The sequence below is a fragment of the Podarcis muralis genome, chromosome 6 (assembly GCF_964188315.1).
Source record: "Podarcis muralis chromosome 6, rPodMur119.hap1.1, whole genome shotgun sequence".
NCBI classification, from domain to species: Eukaryota; Metazoa; Chordata; class Lepidosauria; order Squamata; family Lacertidae; genus Podarcis; species Podarcis muralis.
Genome location: NC_135660.1, coordinates 33,713,763 through 33,725,977, shown reverse-complemented (window position 1 = coordinate 33,725,977; position 12,215 = coordinate 33,713,763). Strand labels below are relative to the sequence as shown.

The 12,215-nt window shown below is 49.2% G+C and overlaps 1 protein-coding gene across 7 annotated transcripts in view; it reads right to left on the bottom strand.

Annotated features, from left to right (window-relative positions):
• The window catches only part of PIK3CB (phosphatidylinositol-4,5-bisphosphate 3-kinase catalytic subunit beta), a 100,354-nt gene that overhangs the window by 71,608 nt on the left and 16,531 nt on the right, over positions 1–12,215 (bottom strand). For 2 of the 7 annotated variants that reach the window (XM_077929948.1, XM_077929950.1), the window contains exon 1: positions 2,383–2,669. The exons of 1 other annotated variant lie outside the window; for it this stretch is intronic. The gene's annotated coding sequence lies outside the window, so the exon portion shown is untranslated. Of the gene's footprint in view, positions 1–1,775; positions 1,943–2,382; positions 2,670–12,215 lie in introns of those variants that run through there. 4 more of the 7 variants (XM_028731015.2, XM_028731019.2, XM_077929949.1 and 1 more) reach the window with 3 other exon arrangements.

Genomic DNA, 12,215 nt, shown 5'->3' with positions numbered 1-12,215 from the left:
GATTGATTGTGTGACTGCAGTACATTTATTGCTTTCATTTTTAGACAGGAAAATTCATGTTAAATGGCTGCTTTAGGGGTTGTTTTTAAAAGTCTGGGATGGATTAATCCATTTTGTATTACTTTCTAAGGGAAAGTATGCCTTGGTTTTGGAACACTTTGGTTTTGGAACAGACTTCTGGAATGGATTAAGTTTGAGAACCAAGGTACCACTGTACTGATACACCCCTTCTTGACAGCAGGCAGAAGTGTATCCCCCCCGGCTCAGCCAGTCTCCCAACAGAGTGACACAAACGTTACTTTGTCAGCACCAACCTCCTCTTTATGCCCACTAGAAATGCAGAAGGCACAACGGTCAGTTCCCCACCAGCAGAAATCCTCAACAGAGAGTGTTCAGGGAGAGGGGAGGCCCAAGCCAGTCTGTGCTGGATCCCAAGCTGGTCTCACAGTCATCATGCAGCAACATTGGCTACAGATCAGGCCCAATTATTCTGCCATCCCACCAGTGGTTCATGCTCTGACACCGGGGATGGAGAGCAGGTGGGGGTGGGGCTGGTGCACGTCCTGGGGGTGGGGCGTGCAGCCTGCAGGGAAGGGGCAGCTGCTATGGCACCCTGGGGATCGCATTGCCGGGGGCAGTGTGCTCCCCCCCCCCGCACTCCTCTTCCTCCGCCAGTGCATCCCACACCTCCTGCTGGAACCACCATGAGCATCAGGGCTGTGGCTCTGCCTCTCCATGTAGCCCCTCCTGCAAGGGGCGTGAGTTAGGATTGCACTCTTAAGCAGCTATGTGCGCCTGCACAAGCAGTAATGAAAGACAACACTAATATTAACACAGCATGCATTACAGGCACTCAGGTGAGCTCCAGCCCTATATGATACCAAAGTCAGTGACTGTGCATTAAAGCTGTCAGAAATGAAGTTGTGATCTTGCTAAGAGAAGTCTCACAATGAGCTCGTAGGAGGATTTGGAAACAGAGAACACAACTGACCCAAGCAACTTCCCCTTCCTCATTTACGTGCTTGAAACAGATCAACTTTGCTTAGAAATACGGATCCAGCGTGAAGAAAGATCTCTAGTGTCAGTCAACAAGAGAGTCCAGGAGTTAAGTATGTTGTACAGCTCAGCAAAGCAATGCTCCCAGAAAGTGTTAAATCTTTAACAGTGGAACACTAGGAATGCCCATTTAACTCCATTCTCAAGACTAGTGAGGTTCTGGAAATTCTTATGCAACATTTGAACATGTTTTAAAACAACAGCAAGGAGCTGCTGAATGAGAGAGACAGAAATAGAAAAAAAAGAACTTGAAACGGGACTGGAGGGAAATAGATTTTTGCCAGAGCAATCAAAGGCACTCTAGAAGTTTATGCACAACAAAACAAAAGCTGTATTTAAATACAAGAACCCCAAATGTAAAACAGAAACTTGTTTTCAAAAATCAATTCTTACTCAGTCGCTAAGCTGTAAAATGGGAGGAGCTGTGCCTCGCAGTATGAAGTCAAGCAAGATTAGCCTTGCATGCAGAAAAGGAGAGATACAAGTGAGGGATAACATCTTAAGTTTAAACATTCACAGCTCGAGCGCTTATCGTTCCCTTTCGGAGGCGTCCCCAGCCCCTCTGTCTGAAGCCTTCACTCATCCCGGCCGATAAAAAGAGCGAGAAGTGACTAAATTTCACATGACCGCTAAAAGGAAGGCAGAAGCAGACGGCGGACTCCGCTGCCTGTTGAGCAAGTCGGTGTTGCAACCGAAAGGGAGAAAACGAAGAGAAATACCTTTGCCGCCTTTACTACGATGAAACACCAACAGGAACAACAACAGCACCACACTGCCATGTCCCACACCAGAGTGAGCTGTTCCCGGAGGGAGAGGGGCGGGTAAGAGAGAAGAAAACAGGTCTTGGCTGGGGACAACGGCCCCAGAATCCATGTCAGGCTACAATCCCGGATCAGCAGAGTCACGAAGGAGGAAGAAGCCCCACACAGAAGGCGGCGGGACTTGACTGCTAAATAAACACGCCCGGGTCGTAAAAGTCCGCGCGGGGAAGGTTTCGACCCGAGCTGGGCAGGCGCTCGCGCGCAGGCGCCGCCGCAATCAGGGGCTGCTTCAAACAGCCGGTTTCCAGCGGCTTCCGCGCCACATTCCCCACCAAGAGCTCCCACAGCCCGGCGGCTCGCTGCGTCAGCAGACACGGCGATTCCAACCAGCCACCCAGCCCTTCTCACATCCCCTCGCGCTCGGGTGGCGGGGCAGGGAAGCCCGGCAGCCCGCAAGTTCCCCTCAGACCCTTCCTCTCTCTCTCTCTCCTTACCTCACCAGCCCAGGTAACGCCAGTGGTTTCCCCCTCAGAAGCCAAGCGCAACCCGCGTTTCACACACTCACCTGGACCAGCAAGGGCGGCGGCGGCGGCAGCGGCAGCCACAGCAGCTCCTGCTTTCCCTCAGCCGCCACAGGCTCTTTCTTCCTCCTCTGGCCGCTGTTCTTCGTAGCCAACGCGGCGGCGGCTTTCCCTGGCCTGCCCCTGACACCGGTAACTCCTGCTCGTACGGTACCTTCCGGGGCCCAGGTCGCTCCGGCGCCAGCCCCCTTGCGGCGAGTGTGCCTGTCTGGCGAAAGGCGGCCGGGCGCGCGCACTCTCCCTCCGCGGCGCGCGGGAAGGGGGAGGGCGAGCGCATCACCTAGGCAACAGCTTCCCTCCCTCTTCTCCTCCTGCTCCTCCGCCCTCCCAATTCGTTCCGCCAATCTCCTGGGAGCTCGTGGCAGAAGGGCCAATTAAAAAACGCCCAGGGCCCCGCAGGAGGGCTTTCGCTTTCCTCCTCCGGCTTTGGCCAAAGGGAGGTGGTTGGAATCTCCCTTCGGTTGGTACGAGCCGCCGCAAACAGACGTGCCTCCCTGGCAATGCGGAGTCGGTTGCGCGCGGCGCAGGTTAGCCCGGGAGACGACTCCGGAGACCCTTTGCCGGGGCTGGACGCGTCCTGGACAGGAGGGATCGCTTAGCTTCCGGGTTGTTCCATGGAGGGGAGAGAGGGTGGAGAAGGGAAGGGGTTCGTGTGCGGTGGGCAAGATCAGAAGAGCCTGCTGGATCAGCCCGGTGGCCCATCTAGTCGAGCATCCTGTCCTCAGAGTGCTCGATCAGATGCCGGCGGAAGCCCGCAAGCAGGACCCGAGCGCAAGAGCACCCAATTGGGCTGGGGAGGCAACTCCGGTCTTGGTTAAATTAACGCCCGCGCAGTCGGATTCCCCGCATTTCTGCTCGGAGTACATCCCGCCTGTGGTCACTAGGTCTTGTGACTAAGGACGTTTGCACTGGACTGCGGTCTTCAACCACGATGCCGCACTCAAACTCAGCGGCAAAATTTCCAGTCCGGTGGCTGTCATTGCTTGCAGGGTATTCTTGGTTACTGCTTGCTGGGCAACCTTGAGATTCTGCCCTCTTTCGAACGGGTGACCCATCTGTACATTTCTGATGATATACTTCATTGGATAGATTTATTTATTTTAAAAACTGTAGCCTTATTGGCTGCTGCTTCACTCGTTCTGCTCATGGTTTTTTTAAATTATTATACTGTTTTTTTATTATGTTCTCCATTTGATGGATTTATTGCTGTATTAGATCACAAAGTGTTTTACATGCTGTTCTCCCCCATGAGAACTTTGAGTTAAAATGCGGGTTACACAGTTTCTAAATAAAGAGTGAATTCCATCCCTACCACTCCCACCTTCACAGTTTTAATGCATGTTTAATCAGGAACTGATAAGCCTCAAGCCTTGGGAACAGAGCTAAGAGGTGGTGGTTAATCTCAACTGAAGCAGAGGCAGATATCAGCACAGCTATCAAAACAGTACATACAGCACAATCATATACCGGTACATGTTTTACTCAGAAGTAAATGTTCATTGGGGGCTTGCTGTCTACTACATGTACTTAAGATTGGATCAGTAACTTTTAACAAAGATTCTTGTGCCTTCTTCCAAAATCCAGATTTTGTAGGATAACCAACCTCATATAATCAATATGCTTAAGTCTAATCAATGCATGAAACAGTTAAGACCACAGAGTAAGCTGTCCTGCCAGGTTTATCTCACTTTTGGAGGGACTAGGGAATCAAGCCTTTGTTTCCCCACCCCTCCACCTGAGAAGCTCACATGTAAAGCCTCTTCCCACTCCACTAAGTTAGAAACTTTCACCACTTTACAGCTGTGCAACTTTGTCTTAATGCTGTATGAAAAAGCACATGACTCTGACCTTTTGAGAGTTTGTAAGTAAACAATTTTCAGCTTGCCAAAGGTGTGGCCCTTTTCTATGCTTTTCTTGTGAACCTTCAGAGTCCTGCCCAGATTCAGGTCATCTGGATTGCCCAAGGAGTTTGGGCTGCTTATGAGAAATAGGTTCATACAGAGTAGCCCCTTACTTCCAAGGAGCTTTGTTCTTCAGGCAGGCACTTTGGACTTCTGGTAGCTGACTGGAACTGCACCTTTAGGAGCCAGTGCTTCCATAGACTCAATGGCAGCTCACCCTCTGCCTCCAATCCTGTGACTCCTGAAGGCCTGGGATATCCCATATACTGTATTTCTCTCTGGTCACTGACACAGCCTTCTTCTCTGTAACATTTGCTTTGGGGTTTGTACCATGTCCTTCTCCTCCAAAGTGGTGTCTGAAAATCAAAGACCTGGTCCTCAATCTCAGGAACCACCATGCCAAATTTGGTGGTATCTCAAGAAGTATCCAACTGCATAGAGAACAGATGGACAACTTTTCAAAATATATAGTCGAAGTAGATATAGCGATGATCTAATAGACTCAGTGATTGCTGTAGTTATCCAGTGCTGAAGGAGAGAAAAACACTCTGCATACGATTCAAAGAACTACCTGTGGAGGAATCCCAAGTGGGGGACAGGAGATGCACCACCACATCCCAGCCCCAAGTAGAGGAAGTGGGTGGATAGTGGCAGTGATGCAGTTCTTTCTTCTCTGACATTACTCTTCCAACTGGCTTCTTAAGTGATTGTGCAGGGCTTGTAATCCAGCAGGCTGCTAGTGTTTTCTGTTTGCTACTGCTAGTGGTTGCTTTCTGGCCACCTGCGGCAGGTAGGGCCTCCATCACTGCGCTGGTTGAGGCCCATGAAGAAGCATCTTTGCATCATTCTAACCCCTCCAACATCAATTGGCAAAAATAGGACTGTGAACTACCCTGAGATCCCCAGGTATAGGGCTGTACTGTATATAAATTCAATTAATAATAATAATAGTAATAATAATAATAATAATAGGACTACACTCTTAATTAAGGCAAACAAAGTAATCTTTCATTTTTAATTTAGGGCTGTCCCAGTTAAGGAATTCTTAGTGAATCGTCTGTTTTAGCAATTTATTAAATTTACATACAGTACAAGTAAAAAGTTTTGAGATGATGCCAATTAACTGGTCAACTACATCAGTTTTGTTTGTAAGACTTTTTCAAAGCCTGATACATTTTCTTGTTGGTTCTTCCTCTCTGTGTTTCTCTCCTTTCCCGTTACTACGTAATGGAAAATGTGAAGCATGTTGGTGTACCCATCTCAGACTTTCCTGGAAAGGCTGGGCCCAGAGCCACACTGAATTTTGAGAAAGAGATTTAATGCCATTTTCAAGCAGCGACCTAACGGGAACTTTGCATTGTGTTTTAAGAGAATGTACACTGCCTCAAAAGGAGAAATACTGCAGACTGAGGATGAATGTTAAGAGTTGTCCTACACAGAATGTTTTTACTAGATCAGGGATGTCCAACCAGTAGATCGCAATTTACCCATAGATCCTCCAATGACAATGGGTAGATCAATGCCAGGTTTTTTTATACTGTGGGTAGCTCACAGTCTCTTGGGAGTTGGACATGCTTGTAATAGATAATACAGACAAGTCTGTATAAATGGGCACAAACCTAGCTTCAGAAACAACAATATTCAGGAACTAGTAGGAGAACATTTCCACTCCCAGAAAACTTGGTTGTGCAACTGATCTTGGGACACATCTGCACCAAATGGACATTCCAGTTGGACTATCCCTTTCCTCTCTACAGGATCATCTTAACACCAACTACCCCTGGGAAGGGAAGCCTACGAACATGACATCAAGTTCCTTCTGTCCCAGCCCCCTTCCATACTACAGCAGTGGCAGCTACTACCAATTGTTCTTTGAGAAAGAGCAGGAGAGCAAGAGAGGCAGACAGGGACAACATCAAACTCCAGCTGGGCTGGGTTTTCTGTCATTTTGAACGTGTCTGTTGTCATCATAAGGAAGTTTGAGGACTTCAATGGAAAGGGGGATATTAAATAGGGTGCTACATAAATGAGATGGTTTCTATAACCACATATCTGGAACTATGGAATAGGAGGCTCAGTATGACACAATTTTATTAATTGTTGTTGCTACTATTACATTATTGTTATTTATTTATTAATTTTCTATCCACCCACCCCACCCCACTCCTTTCCTCCCTCCTTCCTCCTTCTCTAAGCAACCCAGGGTGGCAAACCACAAAGTAGTAAGCACAATGCAATGGAAACAAAACTTGAGCCAATCACTGCCTCTTAAGCTTACCTACCTCAATGGATTTTTGTGAGGATAAAAAACATGGAGGGAGGAAACCTTGTATGCCACTCTGAGCTCCTTGGAGGAAAGGTGCAATAGCTATCAAATAATAATAAACATTGTTTTAAAATGCTTAAGAACATATAATGTTATTTAGAACAAAGGTTTTGTGGAATATTATAGGGCAGTGCCGTAGGACGAAAACCTTCCTATTATTGGGGTGGGGGTGGGTTTTGCTCCTTTTATGGGATACTTTTTTTTAATCCAGTGGTTTTGTTTTAATTTACTGTGCTTGAGTCTGTCATTGCTGTATTGTAGCTGATCTGGAATTGTATTGCATTTTTATGGATGGTTTTAAGTGTTGCCAGCCACCATGATGTGCACAAGCACCAAAAGGTCAGGATATAAATTTTAAAAGGAAGCATTGTTTAAATAGCAACATTGGCGAATTGGCCATTGGCAATCCAAAGGAAGATTTATTGTGAAAACTACTTTTCCTTAGAAAAGCCTATTAGTTCTTCAGTAAATCCTGAACCTTAAATGAATTGGGATTTTTTAAAACAAAAACAATCCTAAGGCAATTGCCAGTTGCAGCACAAAACCTTTAACAACAACAATCAATGTCTATTTTTAAATCACCAGCAGCCAAATAAAGGAAGACTGCCAATTTCCTGCTATAGTGAAGTAATTTTTTATTTCTTTATGTGTGTTTTTAAATTGACTTGAGTAGAAACAGATGATTACTTTGTTTCCTATGTGAGCATAGCTTTGTGTTACTATTTATAAATAGTATTTATAAAAATATTATTTATAAATAATAATCCAACTGGAGGCTCCAGCATTAAATTGCTGAATTGCAACACAGCAGGTAGTTTGATACTATTAATCTGAGTCTGAATGAAGACAATGTTTCCTGTACTAACAGGTGTTAGTACAATTGATTTAGCAAAGTCGATTAAGCCAGCAATCCTACAGCAAGATGAAAGGGGTCCATCAGGTCTCCAGCTGAGCTCTACAGTGGCTTAACTGTCTCATGGTTGGCTCAGCCAGAGATACGCCAATGTATCTTCCTGATCCTTGCTGAGCCCAATCCTGGTGAATCTTAAACTGGCATAAACCCTGAAAAAGGGGTGCTCTGGGGTGCATTGTGGTAATGGGGCCAGAGAGGGGGGACTTAGGCTGGATTCTAAGCCCATTCAGTTCATGTCACATGCTGACCTGACAAAAAGAAAGCTGGCAAAATGGGTGCTGCAACTCAAACACTATTTTAAAGACTTGCTTTCCCTCCGCTACATATAGGCTGATGAATGGAATTTGGATCTCAGGTTTAACTTGTTCCTTGCATTATTCCAACTTTTGTGTGCTGAATTCAGGGCTGGTCCACTCACTATGCCAGGTGCTCTGTGTCTTATTGAGCTTTTCAAGACCAAAATAAACTCCTTGGTTCTTTCCATTGATAACTAATACCCGACCAAGACACCATAAACACAGAAGAAACTGCTCTGTGCAATATAAATCTCTGGGGAAGGGACTCCAAATAACAGTATATTAGATAAGACCATGTTGACTTGGTTCTCTGCACTATGAATAGGAAGGTGCAGAGAATAAGAAGTGCACTCTGCCTCTAGTCCTAACCAAAGCCTTGTATGAAAACCAACATGGTGCAGGAAGCTGTCTTGGGTTTTGGGGTGGGGAGGCAAGAAATCCTCTTCCAGTGATGTTCCTTTCCAGTTCCATTCCATGTAGAATTGTACTAACAAAACCACTGAAAGTTCACGTTCCTTAAAATAGAACTCAGGTGTAGCTTGTACGCTTGGCTCAAGGAATCCTTTTCATGTTCTGATCGGAAACTGTAGAAGAAAATGTGAAGTGCTTAATTGGCTTTGCTCAATACCTCTGTCAGGTGGCTTAATCATAGTAGCCAGGTGCTATTACATACAATCATGGTTGAAGACATGACTTGCTGTGTCACTGTGTTATTGAGTGCCTCCTAGGATTCATGATGGAAATGGCTCATGGGGTGAAGAGATTTCTCAGACTGTTCAATTCCTGGTACTGCAAGTAAGTTTTGCGGGGGGTTTTAATGGGCAAAATTACAGGTAAAATGCACAATAAATTCTGCTGGAATTTTATGAGGACTTTTATTTTACAATTGTAATGTGGTGTGGAAATGTGTTGAACTGAAGATTTGAATAAGAAGTTGAAATTTGACAGATTTGTCCATCTTTAATCAGAGTTAGCATGTGCTCCCTAAAAGGTAAAGGTACCCCTGCCCGTATGGGCCAGTCTTGACAGACTCTGGGGTTGTGCGCCCATCTCACTTAAGAGGCCAGGGGCCAGCGCTGTCCGGAGACACTTCCGGGTCACGTGGCCAGCGTGACAAAGCTGCATCTGGTGAGCCAGAGCCGCACACAGAAACGCCGTTTACCTTCCCGCTAGTAAGCGGTCCCTATTTATCTACTTGCACCTGGGGGTGCTTTCGAACTGCTAGGTTGACAGGCGCTGGGACCGAGCAACGGGAGCGCACCCCGCTGCGGGGATTTGAACCACTGACCTTTCGATCGGCAAGCCCTAGGTGCTGAGGCTTTTACCCACAGCGCCACCCGCGTCCCATCCATGTGCTCCCTAGTTCAGTGTTTCCCAACCGGTGTTCCGCGGCACACTAGTGTGCCGCGAGACGTTGCCTGGTGTGCCGCGGGAAAAATTGGCGGGGGGGGGGGGGAATAAAGGGGAAAAAAATTATTCCCCCACCGCCAGGCGTGGGGCTGGGGCGGGGGAAGCCCGAGCTTCCCCCTCCCCCAGAACGGGACCCAGAGCCATGCCGAAGCTGCGCGCAGCTTTGGCATCGCTCTGGGAGCTTGTGGGGCTGGGGGAGGAGGAAGCCCTCCGCCAGCCTCCAAACCATGTCGGGAGACAGCGGGATTGCGCGCTGCGCCTCTCCCGCTGTCCCCCGAGTTTGCAGGGCTGGCGATGGGGAGGAGCAGGCTTCTCCCCCCCGCCAGCCTTCCAGCCAAGTCGGGGGGCAGCGGGAAGGGCGAGCTGCGCCTCTCCCGCTGTCCCCCGAGTTTGCGGGGCTGGCGACGGGGAGGAGCAGGCTTCTCCCCCCACCAGCCTTCCAGCCAAGTCGGGGGACAGCGGGATGGCGCGCTGCGCCTCTCCCGCTGTCCCCCGAGTTTGCGGGGCTGGCGATGGGGAGGAGCAGGCTTCTCCCCCCGCCAGCCTTCCAGCCAAGTCGGGGGGCAGCGGGAAGGGCGCGCTGCGTTTCTCCGCTGTCCCGGACGGCTTTCAAAAGCCTGCCTTCAAAAGCTGTCCGGGACAGCGGTGAAACGCGCTGCCTTTCTCCGCTCTCCCGGGAAGGCAGGCAGGGGGGAGCAAAGACTTTCGCCCCCGCCCACCTTCAGAAGAGGTCCAGGACCTCTTCTGAAGGCGGGCGGGGGGCGAAAATCTTTGTCCCCGCTGCCTGCCTTCCCAGGGGCTTTTAAATCGCCCCGGACAGCGGAGAAGTCCTCCGCTGTCCCGGGCGATTTTAAAATGCCGCCCGCCAGCATTTTAAGATTGCCCCGGACAGCGGAGAAGTCCTCCGCTGTCCCGGGGTTTTTTAAAATGCTGGGGGTGGGAAGAAAAGCCCTTGTCCCCCCCCCCCCAGCCTTCAGAAGAGGTCGGGGGACAGACTGTCCCCGAACCTGGTCTGAAGGCGGTTTCCCTAGGAACGCATTAATTGATTTTCAATGCATTCCTATGGGAAACCGTGCATCGCAAGACGAAAAACTCGCAAGACGAAGAGACTTGCGGAACGAATTAATTTCGTCTTGCGAGGCATCACTGTATCCAGAGAGGCGGCCTTCAGGCGAGTTTTAATTTTAATTTTCCTTCTCCCACTTAATGCCCCACGCTCGCCCGAGCAGCTTGCAGTCCTCGGTAACCACGGCGACCCGAGGGAGGGGAGGGAACAGGGAAGTCGAGGGCGGCGGCGAGCCGCGATGACGTCAGTGGGCCGCGCCGCCTCGCCCTGGCAAGGTGTGAGAGCCCCGGCTAGTGGCGCGAGCTTCAGAATAAGTGGGATCCGCGTGCGCGAGACCGAGATCGCGGGTAAGGAGCTCAGCCCTGGGCAGGAGGAAGCGGGGCCGCGCGTGCGGGCCACATCCCCACAGAGAGCGAGCCTCCCCCGGCCCACCACTCCGGGCAGGTCCACTCGCATGAGGGGGCGGCGATGGCGACGGCCGGCAGCTTGCCTGCAATGCCATCCCTCGAGCAGGCGAGGAGCCCGGAGGCTACCAGATGCGAGTCCTCTTTCCCACCCTGCTCGGGAGTCCAGAGCACTTGGTCACATTCAGGATCTAGAGTGGGGAAGCGGGGCTTGTGTCTGGGCTGGACACATTGGGCTGCCTGTGCCGCTCGACCTGCGGGGAGAAATCAGGGTGGGAGTCACGACCGTGAGGAAGGGCTGCCAAGTGTGGCAGAAGAGGACATGGCCGTCGCACCTGTCCTTAGGTAGGAGCTTCTTCCGTGTCGACCTGCTGCCCTAAAGTCTTGGCTTTTTTCTTGGCTTTTTGGCGGTTGGCACAGAAGGAAGGCAAGGGGGAGGGGAAAAAATTGAAACTTACACTTTCGTGCGTCCCTCCCGGCGTGACGCTGCGCGCTGACGTCACGGGGCTGTAATGGTGGTGTGCCTCGATATTTTTTTCATGAAACAAGTGTGCCTTTGCCCAAAAAAGGTTGGGAAACACTGCCCTAGTTGATCCTTAATGGGGTCAGATATTTTTTCACTGATTCTTCAGAAGGACCATGAGCTCTTAAAAAAGCACTTTGCTGCTGAAGGTATTGCATTTGTATACTGCCCTTCCTCTGAAGACCCAGGGTGAATCCCAACAGAAAAATTCAAAATGAGAACACAAAATACATAATAAAGCAAAAACAAACCGATACCCTGCTCCCACTCTACTTTTGCATCTTATTACCATTCAACTTACATCTGAGTAAGCATGCACTGGATGGTGCTGCTAAAACAACTCGACAGCAACAGTTCTTGCATGGGAACTCTGGAAATTTGATTCGTAAGAAGGGGAAGCTAGAGCTCACTAACAGGCAATTCTCTGAAACTTGCATTAGAAAGATCTATTCTCTGTGGCTTCCCAGCCTGCTCCTGCGAGTGGGCAGGAAGCCAGAGGGAGGCTGGCTGTGTCAGCAAGAGCACAGCTCCTCCTCTCATTCATCTGTTTTGGTCAGAAAGAAGGAAGGAAGCAAAATTTGCTTACCCTATGCCTTGGTGGAAGCTCCCTCGTCTTACACATGCTTTGGTCTTTGCCTTTCCTCCAGGGAAAACTTGAAGAATGGAACACTGAAGGCCAAAGGTGATGCTAATGATATCTTCAGCAATCACCAACTGTGCTTTTAAAAAGGCACAGGGAAGGGTGGTTGGAGACAACCCTTTCCTACGCACCACAACCCCAATGAAAAATTTGGAAGAAGGAATGGAGTCTGCAATTATTTATATTTCATTTTATTTCAGGGTGGCAGCAATTGCTAGTTATGTTTTCAGGGGCATGTGTAGCTTGGCCCAAAGACTGCAGGTCACCACTAAGAAAAATAAATTTCCTTTGGGTGGGTTCTTTCCTTGCTTAGAGGAGAAAAGCAGAAGAGAGGCAGA